The sequence below is a fragment of the Eucalyptus grandis genome, chromosome 2 (genome assembly GCF_016545825.1).
Source record: "Eucalyptus grandis isolate ANBG69807.140 chromosome 2, ASM1654582v1, whole genome shotgun sequence".
Lineage (NCBI taxonomy): Eukaryota > Viridiplantae > Streptophyta > Magnoliopsida > Myrtales > Myrtaceae > Eucalyptus > Eucalyptus grandis.
In genome coordinates, this window is record NC_052613.1 from 17145375 (window position 1) to 17160091 (window position 14717).

Consider the following 14717-nt stretch of genomic DNA (forward strand, 5'->3'; position numbering starts at 1 on the left):
ACCCGCAAAGCCGATTCATCGACGAAGAGGCCAAAGAATTTCTGGCTATAATCAAAGCAAGTGAGTATAACGTGGTCGACCGGTTGCGGAAATTGCTCGCTCGATCTCTTTACTCGAACTTTTGCAAACATCTCCTACACATCAAAAGTCTCTAATGAAGGTTCTAAGCGAAGTTCATGTACCGTAAACGATCGAGGTAAACGGGTTGGAGGAATTTGTAGGGTCAATTCTTCTTAAGGATTTAATAGCCTTTTCGATGAAGAATTCCCTCTTGAGGGGAGGGGACATACTAAGGCATTATATATATCCGTCAAGTGTAAGGCTTCCCATGTGGCTCGAGTACTCATTGATAATGGGTCTGCCTTGAATATTCGTCCATTGGCGACTCTTCACCGCCTTAAAATAGATCCTTCAAAAATAAATGCTGCAAAGACCTCCGTCCGAGCTTTTGATGGTACGAGAAAGGAGGTTATAGGGGAGACCCACCTCGAACTGCAAATAGGACCGGTGATGTTCAACGTCCTTTTCCAGGTGATGGACATTCCTATAGCATTCAATTTCCTATTAGGCCGTCCCTGGATTCATACTGCAGGAGCTGTGCCATCAAGTTTCCACCAAAGCGTGAAATTTGTCGTCGAAGGAAAGTTAGTCATTGTTCATGGCGAGGAGGATCATCGGATCTATCATGAGACGGCAATCCCCTATATCGAGCCGGAGCTTAGGGAGGAGTCAAGCTACCAATCGTTCGAACTTGTCTCCACTATTCATGCATCTCGAGGGTCGACAAAGCACCCACCCCCGATGTGTCAAATGCAGCAGATTATGGTAGCAAGAGTGATGGTTGGAAATTGCTTTATTCCCGGCCGTGGACTTGGTAGAAGAGAGCGGGGTATTCGAAATCCTATTGAAGCCCCTCGAAGGTCTCGTTCAGCCGGATTAGGGTACCATGGAAAAGGTAGAGGACATGAACAAGAGAGGAAAACTCATTACTCCTCGATATCCGCGAGACATTCCCGGCCCCGCTAGAATGATGCATGATGAAGGAGGAGTGACCCCCACCCGAGATATCGTACCCGATGGATGGAGAAGCATGGATGACCCGACGGCTTCAAAGACAGAGGATCCGGATAATGGGATGGAAGGGATCACGACCCTATTCGATGATCTCCTTATAGGTGCCATTGACGAAGAAGCATCGGAGGAAACGGGTGCTAGCCCACAAGAAAGCAGCCTTATGGCAGGCAAGGAGGTGAAAATGGTCCAATCCAATGACATGTATGATGACGATGATGACCCTGATGATCCAAATGGTGACTCCATTAAAGTACAACAAAGTTGGGAGCACCATGAAAAACCCAAAGTTCTCACCTCCGAGCAAACCGTCACCATTAATTTGAGTGATGACGAGGATCCTAAAGAAATAAAGATTGGGGCAAACCTTCCCAAAGATGAGGCCGAGCACTGACTCGGTTGTTGAAAGAATATCGGGATATCTTTGCCGGACGTATGCCGATATGCCGGTTTAGATCCATCAATTGTGGAACACTTGTTTGCCCACCAATCCAGACATGCGCCCTAAGAAGCAGAAGCTTCGGAGGACTAAACCGGAGCTCTCGAAGAAGATAGAAGAGGAAGTAATGAAACTCCTCAAAGTGGGATTTATCGAAGTCTCGCAATACCCTGAATGGGTGGCCAACATAGTACCGGTCATGAAGAAAGACGGTCGAGTCCGAGTGTGTGTTGATTATCGGGATTTGAATAAGGCCAGCCCAAAGGACGACTTCCCATTGCCACATATCGATGTTCTCGTGGATAGTACTGCTGGATTTGAATTATTCTCTTTCATGGATGGTTTTTTCGGCTACAACCGATAAGAATGAAAGATGAAGATAAAGAGAAGACAGCATTTATCACCCCGTGGGGAACCTTTCATTATAAGGTCATGCCTTTCGGACTAAAAATGCAGGGGCAACTTACCGAGCCATGGTTACTTTGTTCCATGACATGATGCATGAAGAAATCGAGGTATATGTCGACGATATGATTGCAAAAACCCGACCTGGGAAAAGTCATGTTGAAACCCTTAAGAAGTTATTTGATCGGCTTCGTGAATTCAAACTCCGTTTAAATCCTGCCAAGTGCGTGTTTGGGGCAGCATCAGGAAAATTACTTGGGTTTATGGTGAGTAACAAAGGGATCGAAATTGACCCATCTAAAGCCAAGGCAATATGTGAGTTGCAACCTCCGTCGACAGTGAAGGAGGTCCGGAGTCTCCTAGGGAGACTGAATTACATTGCACGATTCATTTCCCAACTCTCGAGACCGCTAAGCCATTCTTCAAACTCTTGAGGAAAACGTACGAGTTGAGTGGAATGATGAATGTCAAGAGGCGTTCAACAAGCTGAAGCAATATTTGATGAATCCGCCAGTTCTTGTCCCACCAATATCGGGGCATCCTTTGATTTTGTACCTCACAATCCATAGTGAGTCACTCGGCGTGATGTTGGCTCAGAAAAGTCCCGTGGATCAGAAGGAACGAGCCATTTATTACCTCAGTAAAAAGTTCACTGTCTCGGAGCTAAAATATTCTGATGCTGAAAAAACTTGTGCTGCATTAGTATGGGTATTGCATAGACTGCGACAGTACACCTTGCATTACCAGATATTTCTCGTAACTGAGAACGATCCCATCAAATATTTATTTAATCAACCAGCTTTGGTGGGTAAGCTAGCCAAATGGCAGGTCTTGATTTCGGAATTCGACGTACGTTCATGCCACAAAAATCAGTTAAAGGCCGAGTAATTGCTGATATATTGGCCGAGAATCCTAGAAACTTGAATGATGATGATTGTCCTTTGGATGATCGTATTTTGGCCATAAGTGAAGATGCATGGTCTATGTTCTTTGATGGAGCCGTGAACTTGTCCGGTTCGTGCAGGGCAAGTATTAATATCCCTGCACGGACAACACTTCCCAAAGAGCCGCGAAATTAATATTCCCATGCACTAACAATATAGCTGAATACGAAGCTTGTATTCTCGGACTTCAGCCGCAATTGAAGTGGGAGTGGCCAAATTGAAAGTATATGGAGATTCCGCACCGATCATACCGCACCGTAGGTGAATGGAAGACCGTGGATGCCAAATTACTGCCGTATCATAAGTACCTCGAAGAGTTGGTGAAGGAGTTCGATGAAATCTCATTTGACTACTTGGCTAGATCTCATAATCGTTCGCCGATGCCTTGGCAACGTTGTCATCTATGTTGCAAGTTACTGATGGTTTGGAAATTGAACCTTTGAAAATTGAGGTTCTAGCCAAACCTTCTTATTGCATGGTCGTGAATGAAGAGCTTGATGAGAAGCCATGGTATTGCGACATCATGAACTATATTCAAAAGCAGGAATTTCTGAAGGAAGCACTCCACCCGATAGAAAGTACATAATGAAGATGGCCTCAAAGTTCTTCGTCGTGGTAAGAACTTATACAAGAGATCTTATGATTCAGTTTTATTGAGATGCGTAGATGAAGCAAAAGCCACCCAAATCATGCAAGAAGTGCATGAAGGAGTTTGTGGCCCACACATGAATGGGCACATGTTAGCCAAGAAGATCATGAGACTAGGTTACTATTGGCTTGCATTGGAAAGTGACTGCATACAGCATGTCGAAGTTGCCATCGTTGCCAAATTCATGGAGATAAAATAAATGTTCCTCCAACGGAGTTGCACCAGCTATCGAGCCATGGCCTTTCTCAATGTGGGGGATTGATGTAATTGGCCCAATAAATCCTAAAGCTTCCAATGGTCACCGATTCATATTGGTGGCAATAGATTATTTTTCAAAATGGATTGAAGCCGCATCATATGTTAATGTCACAGCTCGAAACGTGGTGAAATTTATTAGGCGTGACATAATCGCCCGTTATGGTGTCCCCTGAAGCAATTGTCACCGACAATGGGACAAACCGAATAACAAGTTCGTTGATGAGTTGTTCAAAGTGAGTTCAAAATCAGGCATTTGAATTCATCCCCTTACCGCCCACAAATGAATGGAGCTGTTGAGGCAGCTAATAAGAACATCAAGAAGATCCTGGCTAAGACAGCCGAGAATTATCGAGATTGGCATGACCGGTTACCCTTTGCTCTAATGGCGTATCGGACATCGATCCGAACATCTACTGGGGCAACCCCTTTCTCCTTAGTTTATGGCATGGAGGCAGTCTTGCCTGTGGAAGTAGAAATCCCCTCTTTGAGAGTCTTATCCCAAGTGGAATTGTCCGAGGCAGAATGGACACAACAAAGGTTCGACGGCAGTTGAACCCGATTGACGAGAAAAGGTTAAAAGCTCTTTGCCATGGTCGCGTATCAACAAAGAGTAGCCAAGTCTTTCAATCGGAAGGTACGGCCGAGACACTTCAAGTGAATGATCTAGTTCTAAGAAAGGTGTTGCCGATTTTTCCGATCCCGGAGGCAAATTTGCTCCAAATTATAACGGACCGTATATGGTGAAGAGGGTACTCCCCGGAGGTGCCTTAATCCTTACGAAATGGATGGTCGTGAGTTTTCTAATCCTCGTTAACTCGATGCTGTGAAGAAGTATTACCCTTGAGAGAATTTGTTGTGAATTGAAGGTACTCATTTCTTCATTGAATTGTGTGGGAATGGATTGAATGAGATGAGAAGTAGGCTCTGTTCCATACACATATCGAATTCATTTGATTCGGTATATCAGACGTGTTGACCTAGCGTCAGTTCAATTAAATAAAAAAGGAAATGCCCTGAGGACACCACCAGCGCCTTGGCCTGATGGCACGGGGAATGAAAAGGTCCGAGAGCGACCAGGGTTCGATCCCTGGAAATGGCAACAAGTTTGCCACACAAAAAAAAAAAAAAAAAAAAAAACAAAACAAAACAAAACAAAACAAAACAATTTTTTTACCAATCCTTTTCTTTCTTTTTGAGCTGTAAACTCTTTGTGTTCAAAGCCGATAAGTTCATGAAGTACTTGTGACCTTTCAAAGGTGAATTTTGTATGATAGTTTTACCTGTTTAATTACCAATTCCACTGAGGAGTGTCACCATCAATTAAGTTAATGAATGATGTGGAATGAATTGAACATGCTAAATGAGACATGTCAGATGATGAAAGGCAAGCCTTATCCTATACACAGTCCCTTGCTCATATACTGGTGAGATGAGTGTAGGAAATTCCATGTTTCTAAGGTAAAGAGTTTTCTCGCGAAAGGTACGATGATCGAAATGATGAGAGGCGGTTCATTCTCTATCCCAAACACTACGTGATCATCCATTGTTTAAACCCTTTTGAGCCCACACACGTGAATAATTTTTAAAATTACCCCTGTCAAGAACCACCCCACATCGGGGCAAGCTGGAGGTAAGACGACATCATGAGGTGAGGAATTTGATAGGAATATTCTTGCTCTCACTTGCATCAATCTTCAGGTATTGCTATTACATTGAATTCATACGGTAATTTAAGTGCCTTAGGATGATGAAGAGCAGTTCTTTCTCTATCCAACACACTTTATCCATTGTGTAGCCCCTTGAGCCTGTAAATTCGTTTCATTTAAACCAAATTGGTGATCATCCCCCACACCGGGGCAAGGAAAAAGGCAAATGTTCAAGCAGCAAAATCTCGAGTGCTGACAAAAATGAAAACTCCCAAGAACCCAAATGTTAAAGCATTACGTGGTTATTCAAAAAAAAAACACAAAACAAAAGGGGCATGAAAAAGGTGTGCCGGTAAAAGCAAGGCCAATGCGCATAGATAATGAAAAGAAAGAGTCAAGATAAATGATTATCAATTGTAAAAGGGTGTATTCCCAACGGAGTGGTACTCAAAGAACTCAAATGCCAAGTTTTTATAGTACCTATGAGGAAAATCCCAACGTGAAGAAGAAGACTGGTGACAATGCCAAGATGATCACCAATTCCCATCCCCCTAAACATATTTTGAGCCTAATGATCCATTCACTTCTCAACCCATGAACTTAACCTACGTTACGTCCCTTACAAAGTCTCTTCAGATTAGGGCACCGAAATTAACGTAGGAATTCACATGCTTAAAAGCATCACTCGAAGAAGTGCGAGCAGGACTATTTCTATCTCATTTCGCAGGTTCCTTGACTTGTAAACCCGAAGATGATTGCGAAGTATTGTTCTTTCATTAGCCTTGACTCGAAGAGTCCCTCTTTGTTGAGCCTTTGACCGAGCCTACATTACAGTCCCGATAAAGACCTCTCATTGACCAGGTCGTACCGCTTGCGAGAATACTCGAACCCTTATTGACATGATGAAAGTAGGAGGGAGTGATTCTGTGATCCCACATTAATGGTCGGGACAAAATAGCCTTCTTAATGAGAGTGAGTGAAAGTCCTTTCTAACTGAAAGTCTCTCATTTGGTATTCTTGAAAATCCATGTCATGAGTGAAAATTGTCTTAAACGATAATTCTCCCCAGTGGAAATTTGGTGATGCACATATGGTAAAACCATCATGCATAAATCTTGATGGAATGGATAAAAGCTTCAGTAGATTTTGGAGTGTGTTGAATTGCTTACTTCTTTCATGAATGCATGTATGTTTGCTCTAATCATGTCTGACAGGTAATGTTTTCTTGAAGACCCAAGAGCTCCTGGCATTTATGTTGCCTTTTAGAAGTCTCGAGGTGAGAAACCTCCATGAATATTCGAAATACATCCTCGATGTTCCAAAACTTCTTTCTACCAAGAGGTAAGTGACCTTCACGAATATCCCAGGTTTGTCCTAGGTATTCCCAAATTCTTGATATATGTCTCAAAACTCTTCGTCAAGCATTTCACTCGAATGTGAATGCTTTTCGATCTTTTTCGTTATATCGTAGTCTGGATCTAGGTATTTCGAATCTTCTTAATCCAATATTCATCTCACCTAACATTGAGTGTCTATTGGTTAAGTTCACAAATTCTTGACATCTCAGTCTGGATCTGGATGTCTCGAAACTCTTCGTTAAGCATTTCACTGATGTGAATGTTTTTCGATCTTTTCGTCATACCTTAGTCCGGATCTAGGGTATTTGAATCATCTTAATCCAATATCCATCTCACCTAACATTGAGTGTTTATTGGTTAAGTCCCAAAATTCTTGACATCTCACTGATCCGGGATGTCTCGAAACCCTTCGTTAAGCATTTCATTCGGGATATGAATGCTTTCCGATCTTTTCGTTATACCTTAGTCTCGGATCTAGGTATTTCGAATTTTCTTAATCCAATATTCATCTCACCTAACATTGAGTGTCTATTGGTTAAGTCCCAAAATTCTTGACATCTCGGCCTGGATCCGGATGTCTCAAAACTCTTCGTTAAACATTTCACTTTGGATGTGAATGCTTTCTCGATCTTTTCGTTATACCTTAGTCTGGATCTAGGTATTTCGAACCCTCTTAATCCAATATTCATCTCACCTAACATTGAGTGTCTATTGGTTAAGTTTCCCAAAATTTTGACATCTCAGTCTGGATCTAGATGTCTCAAAATCGTTCATTAAGCATTGGATATGAATGCTTTCTGATCTTTTTCGTTATACCTTAGTCTGGATCTAGGTATTTCGAACCCTCTTAATCCAATATTCATCTCACCTAACATTGAGTGTCTATCGGTTAAGTTCCCAAATTCTTGACATCTCAGTCTGGATCTGGATGTCTCAAAACTTTTCCCCGTTTAGGCAACCGTAGAATGGTACGGGTCCTGGACATGTAACACCAACTATCTCGAGTTACTCTACCCTCCTTGAAGGTAAGTTATTCCAAGTAAGTTCCTTTTATCACTTGGCATTAGCATTTCCATGCATCATATAAATTGCATTTAAAACCAAAAAAAAAACAAACAAAAAACAAAAAAAAAAAAAAAAAAAACAAAAAAAAAAAAAAAAAAAACAAAAAATAGTCCCGCCAAAGTATCATCCATTGCATGTTCATGATCAAAATTTAGGTATCATGTTATCTTTGAATGCAACCTCTGCGAGCTCACCTTCAAAGAGGGGCAGCTGTTGACACCTAAATTTTGATTAATCATTTAATAATTAATTGCATGAAAATTTAGGGATTAATCTTTAACCCCTAAGAAAAAAAATAGTAAAATTGCATTTCACGTTGTCGCATTTGCATCGGTACTAAAAGCGCAACAAGACGCAGCGGCCCGCAGTCGTTTACATGCACGAAAGGATGGTTTCTCGCCACTGGTCTGAGCACGCAAAAGAGCTAAAGTCAAAAAAAAAAAGGAGGAGAACGAAAAAAATTCCCTTGAGAGGATTGTGAGAGTTGTTAAAAAAGAAAGCCCGTAGAGAGACACACGAGTGGAGAGAAAGGAAAAGATTAAAAAAGAAGAGATGCTCGTCGAGAGAATCAAGGAAAAATGAAGTGAGGGGGAGAACAAAAATTTCATTGGAGAGGTCTGTGAGGGGAGCGAAAAAGAAAAATTTTCATTGTGAAAGGCTTCTCTTTCGTTAAAACAAGTGAAGGGAAGGGAGTGTATAAGGGAGTGTGTCAGAGAAAAACCAAAAAATAAAATATGAAGTCAGGGGGAGGAGATTAAAAAAGCAAAAGACAGTGAGAGAGAGACAGGAAAGAGAGAGAGGGGGAAAAAGAAAAAAAGGGAAAAGCAAAAAGCAAAGACAAGACCCCTACTGTTCATCTTCTCCGGGTTCTTCGCCGCTGGATTTCCTTCCGGCAAGCTCCGAACGCCGTCACCGCTGCAACCCCGAGCCTCACCGACGCTCAGCGCCTGTGACCTGCGTCCGCCCGCTGCCGCCCCTCCACCCATCGCTGATCGCCGTGCCGCCCACCACCCGTCACCAGCGACGTCTGCAGCTCCATAGCTGCTCCTCAGCCCGCTCGCCACCGTACCAGCAGCTCGCCAGCAGCCCGCTCGAGCGCTCCGCCCACCGCTGCCCACCACACCCAGAGCACCTCCGACCTAGCACCTCTGCGCCCCCGCCGCAACCTGCCCTTCCGCCCGAGCGCCGACGAGCAGTCGCCGTGTCACCGCCTACCGTCGTGTCCCACCTCGCCCGTAGCCCGCACCGACCCGAGACCACTTGACGCCGCTCCGCTCCGCCCGCGCCGCCTGGTCGCCGTGCCGGCCTCCGCCCGCCACCAGCCGACGCCCGCAACTCCACCACTCCGCTCTCCCCGTTCCGCCCGAGCCCGGATCGACGCCGAGCCGCGCTATCCTCGCCGCCGCAAAGTGCCTCCGTCTCCCCCCCGCTCGCCCGTCCCGCACGCGACTCCCGCTCCTCCCTCGCCGCGTGTTCGTCTGTCCCTTTGCCGGAGCTCCTCCGACGACCGTGTCCACCGCCCACTGTTGCCCGTCGCAAAGCAGCCACCCCGGCCGTGAGCCGAGTCCCCGTCTTGGTCCATAAAGCACCACTTGTTGAGGCAAATTTGGAAAAGTCCAAATTAGGTAAGTTTATTTTATTTTATTAGGTAGATCTGTTTTATTTTATGTTATTTTGTCTTTAATATTTCGTTTTTAAGGGTATGTTATTTTATGCTTTCGTTTCTTTATTTGAATTAAATCTTGATGTATGTTTGAAAATCCCCGACGTATCACCTAATTCGTAACCGCACGCTGATTTTTTATTTCATCTATAAGGCTTTAGATGAAATAATTAATCATGCGGGAATAAAATTGATATCTTGGTCTTTAAGGCTTAAGATCAATTTATTGATTTTATTAGCGAAACGACCATGGAGGATTTGGTACCCTTTTATTGTTTTGTTTATCTCAAAAAAAAATTGCATTTGCATTTCATGTAGGTTAGAATTAGGTTTATTTCATGTTTTATGGTTTGCATATTAAGAATAGGCATTTTATTTCGAATATAAAAAAAATAATAAGAAAATCAAATCGGTCAATTTAGGTTGCTAGTTTTAACTTAGGTTTCACGTTTAATTACTTGGCAATTTTTAATTTCGAAATTAATCCAAAAACAAAAAAAAATGCAAGTTAGATTAGGGCTAGGGTTAGCATATTTAGCTATTTCGTTTAAAAAAAATAATAACAAAAAATCCAAAAAAATGCATTTAGGATATTAGTTTTTTTAAGAATTGCACGTGTCAATTTAGAATAGGATTTTTGATTTTAAATTTTTTACAACAGAAAATCCCAAGAAAAATTAATTAATTTAGGATACTAGTTTTTTGTAGGTTGCATAATAGGTTTTTCAAAAATGCATGTTTTAGAAGAAATAACATGTCCCTTTAATTTTCACTCTAGTATTTTTTTAATTACAAATTTTCATAAAAAAAATCATCATGCATTTTAGAATAGAATTGCATGTCTCATTTTAAGTTTAGATCAATTTGTATCTTTGGTTAGAAATGAATAGATTAAAATAACGTCTTAGTTTAAATTAGGATTTAGCATGACTTAATCCTAAGCTTAAATTGGATGGAATTTTAATTTAGCTAGGTAATTTTTGCATTTTTCTTAATTTCGCATATCATGAAAAATAGAAAAAAATTTGTCTTTAGATAAATTAGTTTCAAGTTTTAGGATAAATTGCATTTTTAGGAATAGAAATATCATGTGCACGTCATGTAGAATTAGGTTCATATAATCAAAATTGCCCGTCATTATAATTATGTCATTTTAAGTTGCATATTTAATTATTGCATGTTCATTAAGAAAACACAAAAAAAATATTTTACTCATGTCATGTAGTTTAGAACACATTGTCACGCCATTTCATGCTAGATTAGATGCATTACGTATTGCATGATTTTCATTAAAAATACCAAAAAAAAAAAATGCGTGTTAGAAAATCATATTTAGGACTGTTGATGTGAATTCTGATTTAACATTGCGGACGCTTTCGTTGCTATAAGGTAAGTCCTGCAATTTATTCATCGCTTTATTGGGTGTTAAATTAGTGGTTTGCGCACCCGCATGATCACCTCACATGTTAGGAAGATAAATAAAAAATCAATTCAAGCTGCCTGCAAAATATTTTTGAAATAAAAAGAAAAGGTACCGAAAGGGCGTTAGAGAAATCTAGCGTAATCAAGTCCCCGAACTCATTTAATCTCTGGTTCGTAGGAGTAAAGTAATTCTCCCATTACTTTACTTGGGTTTCTAATCGACCCACCCAAAATAGATTAGTGGCGACTCCATGATAAAAATCATTTGCATATTAAGAACTTGAACCTAAGTCGCGAATTGGTATGGGCTTGGGAGAGCCCGAGTTAAGTCTAGGCTTAACAATCCATTAACCTAAACCGTAGGTGGTGCACCTGAAATTTAGGTCGCGACAGGCCCGTCCATAGAACGAAATATGCAAAACGAAACATAAGGAACAACAAACAATTCAAAATGGTCACCAAGGAGGAAGAAAGCATTGATCGAGTGCAAACAAACAATCAGAAGATTTAACCTATAATCTGCTAAGGTCAGAAAGGTATATAGAATAAGCCAAAATACAGCATCAGTAAACATCATCGCACCCGTACTCCTCCGTCAACTCGTCACCGCCGCTACGACTATACGGATATGAGCCTCGCAGCCGCGGAGAGTTACTCCGAGAAACAGAACGAAGAAAAGATCAGAAGCCGTTGCTGTTGATTCTCGGAAACCGAATCCCTGTCGAACTCCTCGTCGGGCCATTCCGTCTTTGATCGAGCGAGCGAGAACAATCCGCCGAACTAGAACAGAGAGAGGTACAGATCGGGAGCGGCTGTCATCACTGGTCGTCGTCGTCACCGCCGCTTCAATCGATCGAAATCCCCCAAAAACCCTAGACGTCGAGCCACCGATCGGAGAGCCCAATCCGATCGAGAGCCAGATCTCTCCGAGCCCTCTATCAGCACCGTTGTCGTTGTCGTCGTCGCCGTCGCCACCGACGATTGTTCCGATCGAGTCGAATCGCACGCGAAGCAGGGGAAGGAGCGATGGCGATTGAGTGATTTTCCTCTCCTCGATTTCCCTGTCTTCCTCGTGAGCTCTCCGCCGAGCAAGAGATGAAGACCGTCCGTTTTCTTTCCCCCCAAGAGAGAGAGCGCGAGAGAGCGAAAGAAAACCGTCCAGAGAGAGAGCCTCCTCTCCAGAGAGAGAATCCCCAAAATGATCGTGAATCCCCCAAGAGAACGAGAGAGTCTGTTCGGCCCTTTTTCCCGAGAGAGAGGGAAAAGACCCCTGAGTGAGAGAGCCCCACCCTTTTATATTCTTCTTCTTTTTTTCTTTCTTTGTTTTCTTTTTGTTTCTAATTTTTCTTTTGATTTTCATTTCGTTTCATTTTTTCTTTTTGTTCTGTTTTGTTTTCTCTCTTTTTTTTTTTTTGTTTTCTTTTCTTTGTTTTCTTTTTTTTGGCTCTTTATTATTTTTTGTTTTGTTTTTTTAATTTTTTGCAAACAATGAATGATTAAAATGTCGATGAAAATTTCGGGTGTCAACAATGCTTAAAAATTTATTCCGTGGTAAAACTTATATTACATGATTGCACATACTATGAATCTAAGAGTATAAGCTGATATTTGAGGATTGTTTGAAAAATCACGCCTCATTTGTACAAATATATGAACAACAACAACAACAACAACAATAATAAGCAAATGTAAAAGCCATAATTACATAACTTTTACAGAAGAAAAAGTATCTTTATTATATACACAAATCTTCATATTTTATATGCTTCATAAATAAAAAAGACCATGCATAATTAGTAATGAATCTTATGATAAAAGGCATAGTTGTAAATAACTTTAAATGAGCGAAATTTTAATATTTATATTTGAAAATTTCAGGTTAACAAGTACGTTAAAAAAATTGAGGCCCATTACAAATTAATCATCGAAGATAATTTCTATCACTTTATAGTTGTCAAAGATAATTCCCATTACTTTATTATTGGTGAGCACAAACATTGACCTAAGGATTACAATATGTAGATTTTGATAAGTATTGAAGAAATACTCCCAACAAAGTATACTTTATTAAGCAATATGCTAAAAATAGATAAATATTGAAAACTGGAAAAATTCAATAGAAAATCAATCAAAGAATTACCTATGATAATAACAAATTTGTAAAGCAAATATATGTTCCTAGGTTCTGCTCACCAAGAAAGATGACATAGATAAATATTTGATTGGCATCTACTCAATCTAGCTAGATTTGTTCAAGATAACCAACAATTCATATTTTTATTTTACTTTTAGGTATTGTCCCTATAAGGCTATTTCCATGGACTTTGTAAAGCGATCAAGATAAGATCAATCAGCGTATCTAATAACGTTCGTCAACAAACTAAAAATATTTTTAATAATCTGTGGGCATCTTGGTGATATTCTTATAGTTTCAATTGTCTTTTGTTTAACTACTATTACTATCAAAAGCATATTTTTACAGCATCAGCAAGTTCAAAGTATAGTCTGTGTCACAATTTAAGATATATCTAATAATTTTATTGTAATGTCTAATCAACATCTCATGCTCCTTTTAATTTAATATCAATTTTCTCACGAAGATTTCAAAATACAAGGCTGCCGATATTTCACTATTGTGACATAAATGTTTATCTAACATATAAGATATCATAAAGTAAGTAAAACAAATATTGACAAAAAATCATGATACAATCAAATTAAAATTTACAAAATAGGAAAAAATAATTAACTTGAAGTATCGATAGATACAACATACATCAACAACCAACCGTTGGTCACAAAATTTTCATAAAAAAGATAGAAACATGTGAATTTTTTTATCTTAAAATAAATCAAGGGAATTTTATTTGTGCACTTTGGGGGGGGGAAATAGCGAAATTCTTTGAAAATACAATTTGAATATTGAGTTTTTGGGAAAATATCCAACAATTTTATTTTATTTTTTGTGATACAGTGTCAATACTTTGCGATGGATAATGAGATATCCGTCACCTCTTGCCAAAAGAAAAAGATAAACATCAAATGATTAGCAAAAATACAAGGGAGACTTTTCATTAAAAAGGAAACTTAAATATATGAAATTGGAAGATAATCTTGTAAAAATTCACATCCAACTCTCTATGAGTAGATATAAGCAAATGGAGAAGAGAAAGAAACCATTTTGCTGTCAAGAAGATTTTACATGAATGGCTTGCTCGCCTTTTACACACCAAGTTGATGGCACAAACTTGAACATTCCAACAAATGGAGGAAATCTATGAAGAGAGGGAAATTTATGTTCTTAGTATCCATTCATTTCGTGAAAAATATCATATTTCTGAAAAATGTTCATGTTTTCCAAGAAACCATTTAAAAAGAAAATATTGAAGTTTGGCTGAAACCCAAAAATAGAGTGTAAAATATTTTCCATTGTTTGTTATTTGATTTTATTTTTTGGAAAAAAAATTACAAAAAAAATTAAATTTGAATTTTTTAAATTGATCAAAAATATTTAATTTTAATTTTTATATATTTAAAAAAAAAGAATTTTTAAATTTTTTATTTTTTAGAAATCAAATTATTATTATTTTTAATTTTTCTTTTTCTCTTTTTTTCTTCCTCCTTCCTCCTCCTTCCTCCATTGTCACATGCCTCGACAATGGCCGGCTACCCGGCAATTGACCAAGATGTGGATTGCCAAATCCGGCAAGCTCGAGCTCGAGACTCGGCCAATCTAGGCAAGTCACGAGCTTGGTGACCTCGGTGGAGGTCAAGCGAGCCTAGCTCGGGTGAGCCGC